This window comes from Ahaetulla prasina, chromosome 5, assembly GCF_028640845.1.
Source record: "Ahaetulla prasina isolate Xishuangbanna chromosome 5, ASM2864084v1, whole genome shotgun sequence".
Lineage (NCBI taxonomy): Eukaryota > Metazoa > Chordata > Lepidosauria > Squamata > Colubridae > Ahaetulla > Ahaetulla prasina.
This window is the reverse complement of record NC_080543.1, coordinates 127008247-127023058: the sequence shown is the minus strand read 5'-3', so window position 1 is coordinate 127023058 and position 14812 is coordinate 127008247.

Genomic DNA, 14812 nt, shown 5'->3' with positions numbered 1-14812 from the left:
TGGATTTTATTGTTACATATGCCTGCCAGATGCCAGCAAATTGTAAGGAATACAGCAACTATAAAAATCAAGGAAATACATAAATAAGTAACTTGTGCCGGTCGGCAAATTTTGCATAGCTATTAAGCCTGTCATGGAGCTATTTGGCAGATGCACTACTTCGGTGTTAAAATAGAAAAAGGTTTGCAGTTTCGAATTAGCCTCCCCTCCACCCCTTAATTACTTTCTGTGCTTCAGAGGTTCAGGTAACTACCAGAGCTAAGCAAGCAAAGTATATTTAGTACATCTGAGCAACCTCAGCAGACTGGGATAATATCAGACAAAGTACATCGAAAGTAAGCCTATATACTATACCTTGGACTTTGGATAATAAGAAAATTTCAAAATTCTTAGCCAAGTGACAAATGGGAAGAGTTGTCACACACACACACACACACACACACACACTATATATATATGTGTGTGTGTGTGTGTGTGTGTGTGTGTGTGTGTGTGTGTATATATATATAGATCTTTGGTTATTCGGGTTTTTTCCCGCGTAAAATTGGAAGTGTCTTGGCGACGTTTCAACGAAGTCTTATTCGTCATCTTCAGGCTGGTGTTTACAGCTTCGTGCTTCTAGGAGCAATATGTGAAGCTCTAATGTGCGAAGCTGTAAACACCAGCCTGAAGATAATGAATGAGACTCCGTCGAAACGTCACCAAGACACTTCCAATTTTACGTGGGAGAAAACCCGAATAACCAAAAACCTACATTCAAACACTCGCGAAAACCTCAGAATATACAGAGCACTGCACACCTCCCACCCTCTGGAAGGAGCTGCCTCCGGGGCTTCATCAACTCCCCGACCTCCGGACCTTCTGCTGCTGTTGTTGTTTCAACGTGCAGGACTAGCTTGAACATAGTTTTAAATCGGGGTTTTGAATTAGGGGTTTTAAACGGGGTTTTAATTGTATTTAAAAAATTTTAGGCCATTAATCGAATCAGTTTTTTATATTGTTTTTAATTTGTATTATATGTATTTTGTTTTTACTGGCTGTGAACCACCCTGAGTCCTTCGGGAGAAGGGTAGTATACAAATATAATAAATAAATAAATAAATAAATAAATAAATAAATAAATAAATAAATAAATAAATAAATAAATAAATAAATAAATAAAATAAATGGAAGAAATACACAGGCTGGGTTCCTGGATCTTGGCAATATTTTGGGATTTGAAATATCAGAGCAACTTATATGCTAATCTACCTGTTTCTTGAATAGCTTTCTTTTTATTTTTCAGCTGAACTGCTGCTGCTTTTAGTGATGCTACTTAAGATGCCATTGGTGTGTATCATTGCCTAATCTTAGCACTTGACTATAAAGAGGAAGCAGAACTGGAGTGAAAATTTGTCAGTCTGAGCAAAAGAACTGCAAAAGATATGTTGTAATGTTGTTATTGGTATTTTGTAAGCCACCTAGACTTTATAGAGAAGGTTGTATATAAGCTTATGTAATAAGTGAATACCAAATGAACCTAAGTTATAAGGACAAGCTTTTTTTGAATCCCTTTGGTGATAAATGGTTTTAGAAAATGATCAGACTTAGCATGGACACCAAATGAAAAATAGAATATTATAAGGTAGATTGGAAAAGGCTAAGAAATCGATCGGGTGCTTTGGGATTCAAAGGGATTCTGCCCAGATATCAATGTTGGATTGATCATTTTAGCACCCTTGTATGGAAAATTACACGTTACATTATAGACCCCAGAATATATTAGGCACTGATCAAGTGAATATTCTTAACAGTCCTTATTGTTGTGTCACTTAGAAATTTGGTGATGAAAATGGTAATAACACTTAGACTTATATATTGCTTTATAGTGCTTTACAGCTCTCTCTAAGGGGTTTACAGAGTCAGCATATTGCCCCCAACAACTTGGGTCCTCATTTTACCAACCACAGAAGGATGGAAATCTTGAGCCTGTTGCGATTTGAACTGCCAAACTGCAGGCAGCCAGCAGTCAGCAGAAATAGCCTGCAGTACTACACTCTACCCACTGTGCCACCGCAGCTCAGTGGGAGTCTATATGGATACTGTCCTTAGTGCGTGAATGTGTGAGTCATATGTTTAATGATGTTTTTTTTAAAAAAACTGTATATTTCTAGACTGATTTGGGAAGCTAAATCAGATCCAATAAAGTATTTCACATACATAAATGCAAAAATCCATTTTTTTCCAGAGTAATCTGAAAATTCAAATTCAATTGACAGTCCAAATTGAATTGTTCAAGTTCAATTTGGACAATCCAGATCAGATCACAACTAGTGGTTTTGGATTTCTTTGCTTGGTTTGGGTGAGTAAAGCAAATTAGCCCTAATGCATTGATCGATCAAGGCTCATTAAACGAATTCCCCCTTCCCTCTCTCTTTTTTTAAATCATCTTTCAATTTTCCCATTAGGGGAAACTCATTAGGGAATAAGTTTAGCCACAAATGAAGCCTCTGAGTTAAACTTCATTATTGAGTCTGTCATTTGCACCTCTATAACTGTCTGGTTCGGTTCTGCAACCCAACAAGAAAAACACAGACTTCAGAGGATAATTAGAACTGCAGAAAAAATAATTGCTACCAACTTGCCTTCCATTGAGGACCTGTATACTGCACGAATCAAGAAGAGGGCCGTGAAAATATTTGCAGATCCCTCGCATCCTGGACATAAACTGTTTCAACTCCTACCCTCAAAACGACGCTATAGAGCACTGCACACCAGAACAACTAGACACAAGAACAGTTTTTTCCCGAAGGCCATCACTCTGCTAAACAAATAATTCCCTCAACACTGTCAGACTATTTACTGAATCTGCACTACTATTAATCGTTTCATAGTTCCCATCACCAATCTCTTTCCACTTATGACTGTATGACTATAACTTGTTGCTGGCAATCCTTATGATTTATATTGATATATTGATCATCAATTGTGTTGTAAATGTTGTACCTTGATAACGTATCTTTTCTTTTATGTACACTGATAGCATATGCACCAAGACAAATTCCTTGTGTGTCCAATCACACTTGGCCAATAAAATTCTATTCTATTCTATTCTATTCACTATCAGCTCTACTATCTGCAGGTCCAAAGTGCTTTAGCTATATCTGGATGGACCGAAAAACCATCTTACACTGAATTCGTATTTCAAATTCAGAAGGAAGATGATGTTCCCTATTTGTGGAAAATCTAAAGACTTCCAAGAAACGTTTTTGAGGAAGTTTAAATTCTCATGGAAATCATGCTTATCTTAATCAGAGCTGATACCAGAATAACAGAGTTGGAAGGGACCTTGGAGGTCTTCTAGTCCAACCCCCTGCTCAAACAGGAGACTCTATAGCAGGGGTGTCAAACACAAGGCCCATGGGCCAGATTCAGCCCGTGATGTGGTTGGATCCAGCCTGTGGGAACATCCTGGAAAACATAAGGGGCTGGCACACATCACTCCAGCCCGGTCTACCTGCGTCGCTTCGGCCCGGTCTACCCAGTGCGAAGAGGAAACATGCCAGAATTTTGGGGAATGGCGTCAAGCTGGCCAAGGCCACCCAGTTGGCCACACCCACCCAATCACCCATGCCTGCCCGGTTCCCCGAGGTCAACCACAGCCTCAATGAAATTGAGTTTGACACCCCGCTCTATAGCATTCCAGCCAAATGACTGTCCAGTCTCTTCTTAGAAGCCTCCAGTGATGGAGCAACCACAACTTCTGAAGACAAGCTATGTTAATTGCTTTACTGTTAATTGCTGTCACTGTCAGGAAATGTCTCCTTAGTTCTAGGTTGCTTCTCTCCTTTATTAGTTTCCATCCTTTCCTTTTGTCTTGCCTTCTAGTGCTTTGGAGAATAGGTTTGACACACACACCCTCTTTGTGGCAGCTCCTCAATTTCTGGAACACTTTTATCATGTCACTTCTAGTTTTCCTTTTCACTGGACTAGGCAAACCCAATTCCCACAACTATTCTTCATATGTTTTAGCCTCCAGCCCCCTAATCAATTGTGTTGCTCTTTTCTGCACTCTTTCAGGAGTGCTCTCTCTCTCTCTCTCTCTCTCTCTCACTCTCTCTCTCTCCCCCTACCTATCATCCATCTATCTATCTATCTATCTATCTATCTATCTATCTATCTATCTATCTATCTATCTATCTATCTATCTATCTATCATTTATGTATCTATCATCTATCTATCTATCTATCTATCTATCTATCTATCTATCTATCTATCTATCTATCATTTATGTATCTATCAGCTCTCTCTCTCTCTCTCCCATCTCTCTCTATCATCTGTCTGTCTGTCTGTCTGTCTGTCTGTCTGTCTGTCTGTCTGTCTATCTATCTATCTATCTATCTATCTATCTATCTATCTATCTATCTATCATCATCTATCATCTATCTAACCAAAACTGGATGCAGTATTCTACATGTGGTCTTACTAAGGCTTTATAAAGTGGTAACTTTATATAACACATAACATTTCATGTGATCTTGATTCTATCCCTCTGTTAATGCAGCCTAGGATTGCCTTGGCTTTTTGGGTCGCTGCCACACAACAGCTGGTTCATATTGAAGTGCTTGTCCACCAGGACTCCAAGATCCTTCTCGCAGTTGCTACTATTAATCTGTACCTGTACATTTGATTTTTTTCTGGCCTAAGGAAACATTATTAGACACAGCATGCCTAAGGAGCTACGATGGTATGGTGTCTCTAACAATCACAGTTCTCACATAGCTTGAGAACAGAGGAAGGTTAAGAATAGGTCCCCTGACTGATGGGTCCATGTGACTGATGGTGCTTTCTCTGTTCAATTCCTGGACTATATCATCTTTGATGGATGAGTCCAGGGGTATCTATTGACTCCAGCATGCCACCATTTCTGCATTTGGCTCCAGGTTAATAAAGACTGTCATATGATGCATTAGTGCTCACCCAACACATCCAATACTCCGCATTCCGGATCGTTTAAAAACACTTTGCTCGCCTGTTGCTTGTAATGAAAGTACAGATTTCCGCAACACCTTCTGATGAGTTTTCAGCTGGTGATTACAGAGGTGGTGCAGCTGTGTGTTTCACTATGGAAACTTAGGACAGCAGTGATCTGCCATTCATTGCTCTGGCATTGCTCCGCATTGAGTGGGTTGTAGGTTTGATGAGTAATGAAGCGTTTCAGGAACAAGGCAGGTCACATATGCTAGTGGAGGTTTGGCCGAGGAATGACAAGAAAGGAGATTTTGAAGGATTGAGAATCCACACCGATAAAGGAGACAGTATTGATTTTCAGGACAGATGAAAGAAGAATGCATTTGGTTCCAGACAACAACATCTGGTCTCATTCAGTTTCTGCAACAATACTTCAAACTTCAGATTATACAGTCAAGTATCTCCTGTGGTAGAGAAAGGCACCATTTCTTTCTTTCTCTCTCTCTCTCTCCTCTCTCTTTTTTGATAAGCTGAGACCTTTTGCCATCCCGAGATAAGCAAATTATACTCACTTGTCTCTCTGGTCCCTAGCATTCTACTTGACAATGACAGTGGCACTGCACCTGTTAGTGTGATGGACAAATGATTGGCAGCCTGGTATTTGCTGCCTTCTATAAGACATTGGCTATTTATTACAATGAGGCACAACAACATAAGAGTCAGCAAATAAGAAAGTTCGGCTAGATGGAAACTTGGAGAACAGAAAAAGCAGAGAGAGAGAGAGGTGGGGGGGACTCTGCATTTTTCTTTCTTGAAATCCTCTTTGTGATACACTTGATTTCTCTATTTTTGAAAAATCCTCCAGCCTAACTTAAAGTCACCCAAAATGCTTCCATATTGTTTCCCTCTTTCAACTAAAGGAAGAATTATGCAAGAAGGAACACCATAAATTAAGAGATTGGTTAAGAAGGAAAGACAGAAAAGCAATTCTGAATTTTTTTTTGATTCCTATTCTATCTAAGCCAAATAAATAATAAATGAAAATCTTGTCCTTGAACGTACTGTTAGATGCTGTAGCACAAAGGATTTAAAACAACACAACAATAGCAACAACTAAACCATCACAATTTGGATTTATTTATTTTTATTGATTGACTCAATTTCTATAGCCACTGATCCTGTCAATGCCACTAACAACCAATATTTTTAAAAGCAATAGGTTTCAAATTTCACTTAACAGTATATTTTCCATAGATCAATTGATAAAAGATAGATGATAGATAGATAGATAGATAGATAGATAGATAGATAGATAGATAGATAGATAGACGGACAGACAGACAGATGTTTGATAGAGAGATAGCGATAGAGACAAAGATGGAATGAAATGAAACGGAACAGAACAGAACAGAACAGAATAGCTTTATTTTGCCAAGTGTGGTTAGACACACAAGGAATTTATCTCTGGTACAGAAGCCCTCAGTCAGAACTCACAAAATATGTGATCACGTACAGAATTATTATTTTTTCTTTCTTTCTTCTTGCTACCATTCACTTTTTACTACTTGACCATTTGGAAAAGTAAAACAATCTCAAATTGTTGGATGAGCCAAAAACAAAGTTAAATATCTTTCCCTACCTCTTCCTCACCTCCTGCTACTTTTCACTAGTACTTAATGAAAGTTGCCTTTTGTAACTAAATGTATCGTTTTGTCAAGAGTGAGATCCTAGTAATTTTCCAAGTGGATTGATGTACCTAATGTGGTGAACTTAAGGCTTTTAAAACCAGCATTAACAGATAAATAAGAGGGTTACCAAGACCACAAACATTTATATCCATTGGGGAAAAGAGGTACAATTTCCCTTTTTCCAATCATTAATTGTTTAGTAAACCACACGCCACAATTCTAGCACTTACGTCTGCAGTCCACAAAAGGAAATATTTTCCCTTTTAGCCACATATTCCATAAAATTACAAATTAAGTGCATGTGAAGAGGTCAATTCTGCAATTTTTTTTTTACCAAACATTTCTGTGGAGGCCTGCCACTTGATGTTTCATAATGAAGTTGACAATACATTAGATTTATTCAGGTTTCCTGTAAGGGACATTTTGAACCCATCCTTCTGCTAGCAGAAATTAACCATCAACTGGTAAAAGGGCATGTAAGAGAGATACTAAGAAAAGAACAAAGTTCTATCATGTCCTAGCTCAAGCAAAAAGACATTTACAAAACAAACTTCCAAAATATTAATACCACTGGGACATTGAAGAACAATCAAGATCAAGTGAGGTACTAATTCCACTCTATAAAGCCTTAGTAAGACCACACCAAAAATACTGCATCCAGTTTTGGTCACCACATTATAAAAAAGATGCTGAGACTCTAGAAAAAGTGCAGAGAAGAGCAACCAGGATGATTAGGGGACTGGAGACTAAAACATACAATGAATGGTTGCAGGAACTGGGCATGGCTAGTCTAGTGAAGAGAAGGACCAGGGGAGATATGATAGCAGTCTTCCGATATCTCAGGGGCTACAACAGAGAGGAGGGGGTCAAGCTATTTTCCAAAGCACCTGAAGGCCAGACTGAACCTGATGGAAACTGAACAAGGAGAGATTCAACCTAGAAACAAGGAGAAATTTTCTGACATTGAGAACAATCGACCAATGGTACAGCTTGCCTTTGGAAGTTGTGGGAGCTTCATCACTGGAGGCTTTCAAGAAGAGAATGGACTGCCATTTGTCAGAAATGGTGTAGGGTCTCCTGATTAGGTAGGGGGGTTGGACTAGATGGCCGACAAGGTCCCTTCCAACTCTTTTAATCTGTAAAGAACCATTCTGCTTTTCTTCGGGGTTGAGAAAGGTTGGAGTCACAGCACAGGATCAGCCAGGTAGTTTTATCTCATCCGTTTTGGCAACCCCATCTATGGCTTCCAAAATATTTCAGCCTTCCTGCAGTGTACACAGCCATGCCTCTGCCGGGCAACTAGGAAACATTGCCTATTGGCTGCGACGCTGTGGTTTTAGCCGGCATGAGAATTGAGTAGCCACCATTGGCTGATAGTTTGACAGCCGCTTATATAAATAGTGGCTGTGACAGGAAGGCTCCGTTCTTCTTTAATTAGCACTGCCTTGCTTGCCAGATGTTGTTAATTGCCTCTTAGCCTTCTAAATAAAGAGTTGTTGTTACCTTCAAGCCTCCATCCCTTTTGTTAATTCCTCAAATTAAGCACTTCCCCACTCAGTTTCGCGGATATGCGCAGTGGTGGTACAGTGGTTAGAATGCAGTACTGCAGGCTACTTCTGCTGCCTGAAATTAGGGAGTTCAAATCTCATCTGCCTCACGGTTGACTCAGCCTCCCATCCTTCCGAGGTTGGTAAAATGAAAACTCAGATTGTTGGGAGCAATATGCTAACTCTGTAAACCACTTAGAAATGGCTTTAGAGCACTGTGAAGTGGTCTATAAGCCTAAGTGCTCTTTCTATTGCTACTTCTCAATGATTTCAGGGAAGGTAGAAACTATCCAACCTACACTTGGTTAGAGTCCTGGATAATCTGTTAGACTTTTGGATCATCTGTTAACCAATATGTGCAAGTTGTTACTATTATAGATCCCATGGACTGAGAAAATAACAAAGACTAGGGGAGCCATGATAGCAGTGTTCCAATATCTCAGGGGTTGCCACAAAGAAGAGGGAGTCAAGCTATTCTCCAAAGCATCTGAGGGTAGAACAAAAAGCAACGGGTGGAAACTAATCAAGGAGAGAAGCAACTTAGAATTAAGGAGAAATTTCCTGACAGTTAGAACAATCAATAAGTGGAACGACTTGCCTGCAGAAGTTGTAAATGCTCCAACACTGGAAATTTTTAAGGAAATGTTGGATAACCATTTGTCTGAAATAGTGTAGGGTTTCCTTCCTCTGGACTAGAAGGCCTCCAAGGTCCCTTCCAACTCTGTTATTATATTATATTATATTATATTATATTATATTATATTATATTATATTATATTATATTATTATATTATATTATATTATATTATATTATATTATATTATATTATATTATATTATTATATTATATTATATTATATTATATTATATTTTTTTATATTATATTATATTATATTATATTATATTATATTATATTATATTATATTATTATATTATATCCTAGATTGCATCTCACCAAAAACATCCCTTGAAGCTAAGATTGCCAAACAGAGGCTGTCATACTTTGGTCATGTCATGAGAGCTGACTCACTCAAAAAAAGTCAATCATGCTGGGAGTGATCAACAGAAAAAGGAGAAGGTTTTGCCCTAGACTGGATACTATAAAAGATGACACTGGGATGAACATGGTGGAATCTGACGGAGCTGTTGCAAGGCAGAGGATCATAGAGATTGCTGATCCATAGAGTGGCCAAGGATTAGACACGACTGAATGGCTGACGGCAACAATGTAGGATGACTTTTTTTTTTTCCAGATCTTAAACATAGGATAACCTGGGATGAGTCAGCGTAAAATCTGTCTTTCTGTCTGCCTCCTTTCTAAAATCCAGGTACAAAACAATGCAGGTAAGATTGTAAGCAATTTTTTTTTTAAATTTGAATTTATATCCCGCCCTTCTCCAAAGACTCAGAGCGGCTTACATTGTGTAAGGCAATAGTCTCATCCTATTTGTATATTTATATACAAAGTCAACTTATTGCCCCCCCAACAATCTGGGTCCTCATTTTACCTACCTTATAAAGGATGGAAGGCTGAGTCAACCTTGGGCCTGGTGGGACTCGAGCCTGCAGTAATTGTAACTGCAGGCAGCTGTGTGTTAATAACAGGCTGCATTAGCCTGGTGAGCCACTTCCCAGCCCTATAGCAATGTCACTATAGCATCACAGTTTGCTTTTTCTGCAGTGCAGATTTAAATTACATGCCCACATGTCCAAGCATGGACATGCATCATATAAAGCAGGGGTGGGCTGCTGGGGGTTCGCAGGGGTTCGGAAGAACCTCTAGCTAAGATTCTGTGCAGTTCAGAGAACTCCTAAATCCCACTTCTGGCTGTCCCACCCGACCTGCCCCTCCCCTCCCAGGAGTCCCCACACAGCCTGTTTTGGATGCAGGTAAGTGCAGGGCACATGCGTAGGCTCGGGGAGTGTGAAAAACAGGCCTACTAGAAGTTTGGGAAGGCTGGAAATGGGTCCATTTCCGGGCTCCAGAGGGCTTCTGGAGCCTGGGGAGGCCATTTTTGTCCCTCTGGAGGCTCGAGGAAAGACTCCAGAGCCCGGGGAGGGCAAAAATGCCCCCCTCCCCGGTGCAGAAGGCCAACTAGGCCACAGCTATCACCCACCCAGCAACTGGGCAGAGAATCCCTTGCTAAAATTTTTGAAGCCCACCTCTCCATATAGCTATGCTGTGTATGATACGTCTGTATATTTTTAATATATGTTTATTTGATTTGTGTGTGTCTGTGTATTTTTGTTTCTTTTCTTTTTCTTTTTCTTTTTTAATTCACTGGGTCCCAACTTCTCCAGAAGCCAAATCAATTTGAAACTACTCATTCAAAGCCTTCCTAACAGCCAGTTCTAGAATTTGGCATGACAGATGCTTTGTTCCTCGTTTCAGACAACCGCAGGGCAGGAAACAGCCACAGAGGGAGTTTGAAGAAACTATTGGAAAGAAGCAAATCATCATAAAAATTCAATGCAGATAATGGAGCAGAGAGACAGACAGCCTCCTTTATCATGGCTAAATTATCTCACAGTTTTGAAGAAGATCTAGATCTTGCTTCAGAATATATATTTTTTTTTAAATCCCACCAAATTCTTTCCCTTACCTGCAGTTTATAATCAACTAATATCAGAATGTAATTAGAATTTGTTCCTGCCTTCTCCTTTATTGTTCCTGGATTTCTGGAAATGAACGGAATTCATTTCTATGGAGATTCTCAGTCATCCAGGTCACGGTTGTCCCAAAGGTACTTTCCCCCCCCCAATCAGAGCTGAAGAAGCTTCTTGGATGAGAAGCGAAACATCTTCAAAAATAATAATAATAAAATCCGAAAGTCCAGTTGCCTTTGAACAAAAGCATCTTTGGGACAATGGAATTCATGGCACCTTTGCCTGACTCTTTTTTTTTATCTTTCAGAAAGGAAGCTTTTTTATCTTTCCAAAGGCATCTAACGCTTATCCTCACAGGAAAAGAGAGATGGAAAACACATTTCTCAGTCTTCTTAAAATACCTACAACATCACAGGGTGCCTCCCATATATACAGCAAGTTTTCACAACTCATGACTTCAGCCATAGAGACAACTTCTCTCTTGGGCATTTAAAAAATTGCAGTGAGGAAGAATGTCACCCAAAAGATGGTTGTCATAATTTATGACAATCCACCCATTCAAGGGTATTAAATACAAGAGGGAAAATGTAACCAACAATGACTTGCTATTTGGTACCATCAGTTCTCCGGCTGGGATACCAAATACATCAGCTCCCTCTTCAGAATTTTGGAGAATGGTAAGAAAGAGTAAGAGGGTTAGATAGGAAGGCAAATTCCAAATCAAATGAAAATGTCAGGGTTCCGACGGATGCCCTAATTAAATCATGAGCCTCGATGCTCAAGCTTCAAAAGAAATCCAGTTATTTATGTGGAGCTTCATGTCGGCACGTTCCAAGTGAAGCCAACTCTGACCCCACTTAATTTACGGCCCAATCTTGATCCTGTTTTCCCTCTCCCCATAGGGTGTGTCATCAGTCACATTCGCCAACAGAGCAATTTTGCGGGTTGTAGAGATCACTCCCCTCTGGCCGCTGTGGGTAACCCTGGGAGACAGCCTTGAGAGAGATATGTCTGGAATGTGCTTTTGTTTTTGGCTGCCATGCTGCTTCGCCAGTTACCCATCCCCCTTGCCTATGGCATCTCGAGAGCAGGCCAGGGATGTTTTGCGAGTTGACAGAAGAGTCAGGTTTATAGTCAACCAAAAAGAATATACTAAATGAATAAATTAAAGGCATCCAAAGCTACAAATAAGGTTGTCAATGTTGCGACATGTTTAAGGGTCAAACATCAGTGATAGCTGAACTGAATTTAGTGATCTTTCTAGAAATCTCAGTTAAGAGAAGGTTATATGTGACTTAATGTCACATATAACCTTCTTATATGTGGATAACCATTTGTCTGAAATGGTGTAGGGTTTCCTGCCTGGGCAGGAGATTGGACTAGAAGACCTCCAAGGTCCCTTCCAACTCTGTTGTTGTTGTTGTTGTTGTTGTTATTATTATTATGTTATATGTGACTTAAGACAGAATTGCTCACAAGGATGGAGCTTACATACCGCCAAGTACAACAAAATATACACAAAGTATGTACCTGAATGAGAAACCCTTATTTACATAAATATTGTTGTGGTTGTTAATTGCTTTATGTGCATTGGCCTTTCTCTCTGATTTATTTCCCTCTTGCTACTTCGATCTGTTAGTGAAGAAGAGGAGGAGGAGGAGGAAAAGGAGAGGAATACTGTCTCCTCTGAATTACTGTGATTATGAATTAATACAGGCATTATTAGGTCAGCTTGCCAAAGTGGATTAAAAAAACTGTGCAAAACAACACGTGACACCAATTCTCTTCCCCCCACACACACTCCCAAAAGCAAGGGGATGTATATTTTTGCACATTAAATCAATCCTCCAGCAAAGAATATGGCAAAACATTAAATCAAGAAAGCCTCTCCATTGAACTAGGATGAGACTAGTAATTGGCATAAGAAAACATCTTCCAAACATATCTACCCCGTTCAGAATTTAGGTTCTGTTTAGATCATTACGACGGATATTACTGTCAAGAGTCTAGTCATTCAACTCAATCTATGTCTTCTCAGAGCCAATTGAAGTAAATTGTTGAGCTGATAAACCATAAAACTGTAAGGCCGAATCAATATTTTATGATGGCATAAAAATCATCTTGTATTGGGAGCTGCCAATTACAGCCAAAATTTTAGGTGGCAAAGCTGCATGCGAGTCACTATGGAGATCGGATCAGAATTCAATCTCAGCAGAGAATTGGAAACAAGTCTTCAAAATTTCGTTTAGATAGCTTTATATAACACGAGAGTGACAACTCTGGCCAGCATGAAACAAATCCCTGATGACCTTTGCTCTAAATATTTTCTTTGTGGATGAAATTATTTTCAATTGAATGAGTGGAGTATGGAATTGCTTTGTGAGTCCAAGTAGTGAGGGCCCTTTGCTACATGTGACATGGTTTAGCTTTAAGAAAAGACAAGAGAGCTTTTTATCAGGTTCGCCTGATCCACCAGTTGCATCCCTTCCTGGACCGGGATGCCCTATGCACGGTCACTCATGCTCTCGTTACTTCTCGTCTGGACTACTGCAATGCTCTCTACATGGGGCTCCCCTTGAAGAGCACCCGGAGACTTCAGCTAGTCCAGAATGCGGCTACGTGGGTTATTGAGGGAGCGGGTCGGAGCTCCCACGTAACACCTATCCTGCGCAGACTGCACTGGCTACCTGTTGTTTTCTGGGTGCGCTTCAAGGTATTGGTTACCACCTTTAAAGCGCTCCATGGCTTAGGACCGGGCTATTTACGGGACCATCTACTGCCAGCTTCTATCTCCCAGCGTCCGGTGCGTTCCCACAGAGAGGGCCAAACAGTGTCGACTGGCGGCCCCCAGGGGGAGGGCCTTCTCTGTGGGGGCTCCTACCCTGTGGAACGAACTTCCCCTCGGGCTTCAACAACTACATGACCTTAGGACCTTTCGCCGAGAACTTAAAGCCTATTTATTTCGTATGGCTGGACTGGACTGATTTTAAATTTTAAATTTTAATTGAATTTTGATGGGTTTTAAATTTCTGTACTTTTATGGGGTGTAATGTTATTTTAAATTTTCTGGCAAATTTGAATCAGTTTTTTAAGGGTTGTTTTAATAATTGTGTATGTTTTTGTTTGTATTTTATCTGCCTGTTCACCGCCCTGAGTCCTTCGGGAGAAGGGCGGTATACAAATTAAAATATTATTATTATTATTATTAATGAATTAATGGCTAAGCTGCTGAAGACATCTCCAGTCCTATGCTGAGGATTATTTTGTGATTCGTCAGAAAAAAAAATAATCCTGAAAATGAAACTTATAGAACTAAACTATTAGTACATGAAATGGGCTGAAAAGAGAAAGGAAAATCAGAAACGCAGGCAGGTATGAAAAATTCTCCCAAATATCTATGTCAACTGGTTTCTTGAACCTCAAGAAACCTCAAGAATATCCTTGGGGTAGTGTAGACGGAACTTCTTGAAAAGATTGCGCAAACTGGAAAAAAAAAATCAAAAGCACATTAACTCCAAACTAGTGCATTAAAGAACGTTTCGTCTCACGTCTCATTACAATGATCCATATTGCCCCCTGCTATCCAAGACTGAAATGTGCTAATCGCTTGTTGTCTATTAATCCTGACCGTGTTCTCTGATCATCCAACCTCCCCTTGTTGAAATTCGCTTCCAACCTTTCTGTGATTGAATCCGGAGCGTATTGAAAGCTGGTGGGTGCATTTTCATCAGGAAAGGTTGGTCTACTAACCTACTTTTGTCTCTTATTTTGTCATCAGATGGTTGCACGTCGCCCAACCTATACACTTCCACACAGTTCCTCCAGAGATAATGAATAGAGCTGCTGAACCAGAAGAAAGCAAACGCCTTTGAAAGCGAAGTGCCGAGCCCGTCTGTTTTGAAAGGATAAAGGACTGTGAAATTTGATAGACAGACACAGAGAGATAGCAGTGGAAAGTTCTATTCTATTCTCTTTCTTCTTCTTCTTCTTCTTCCTCTTCCTCTTCCTCTTCCTCTTCCT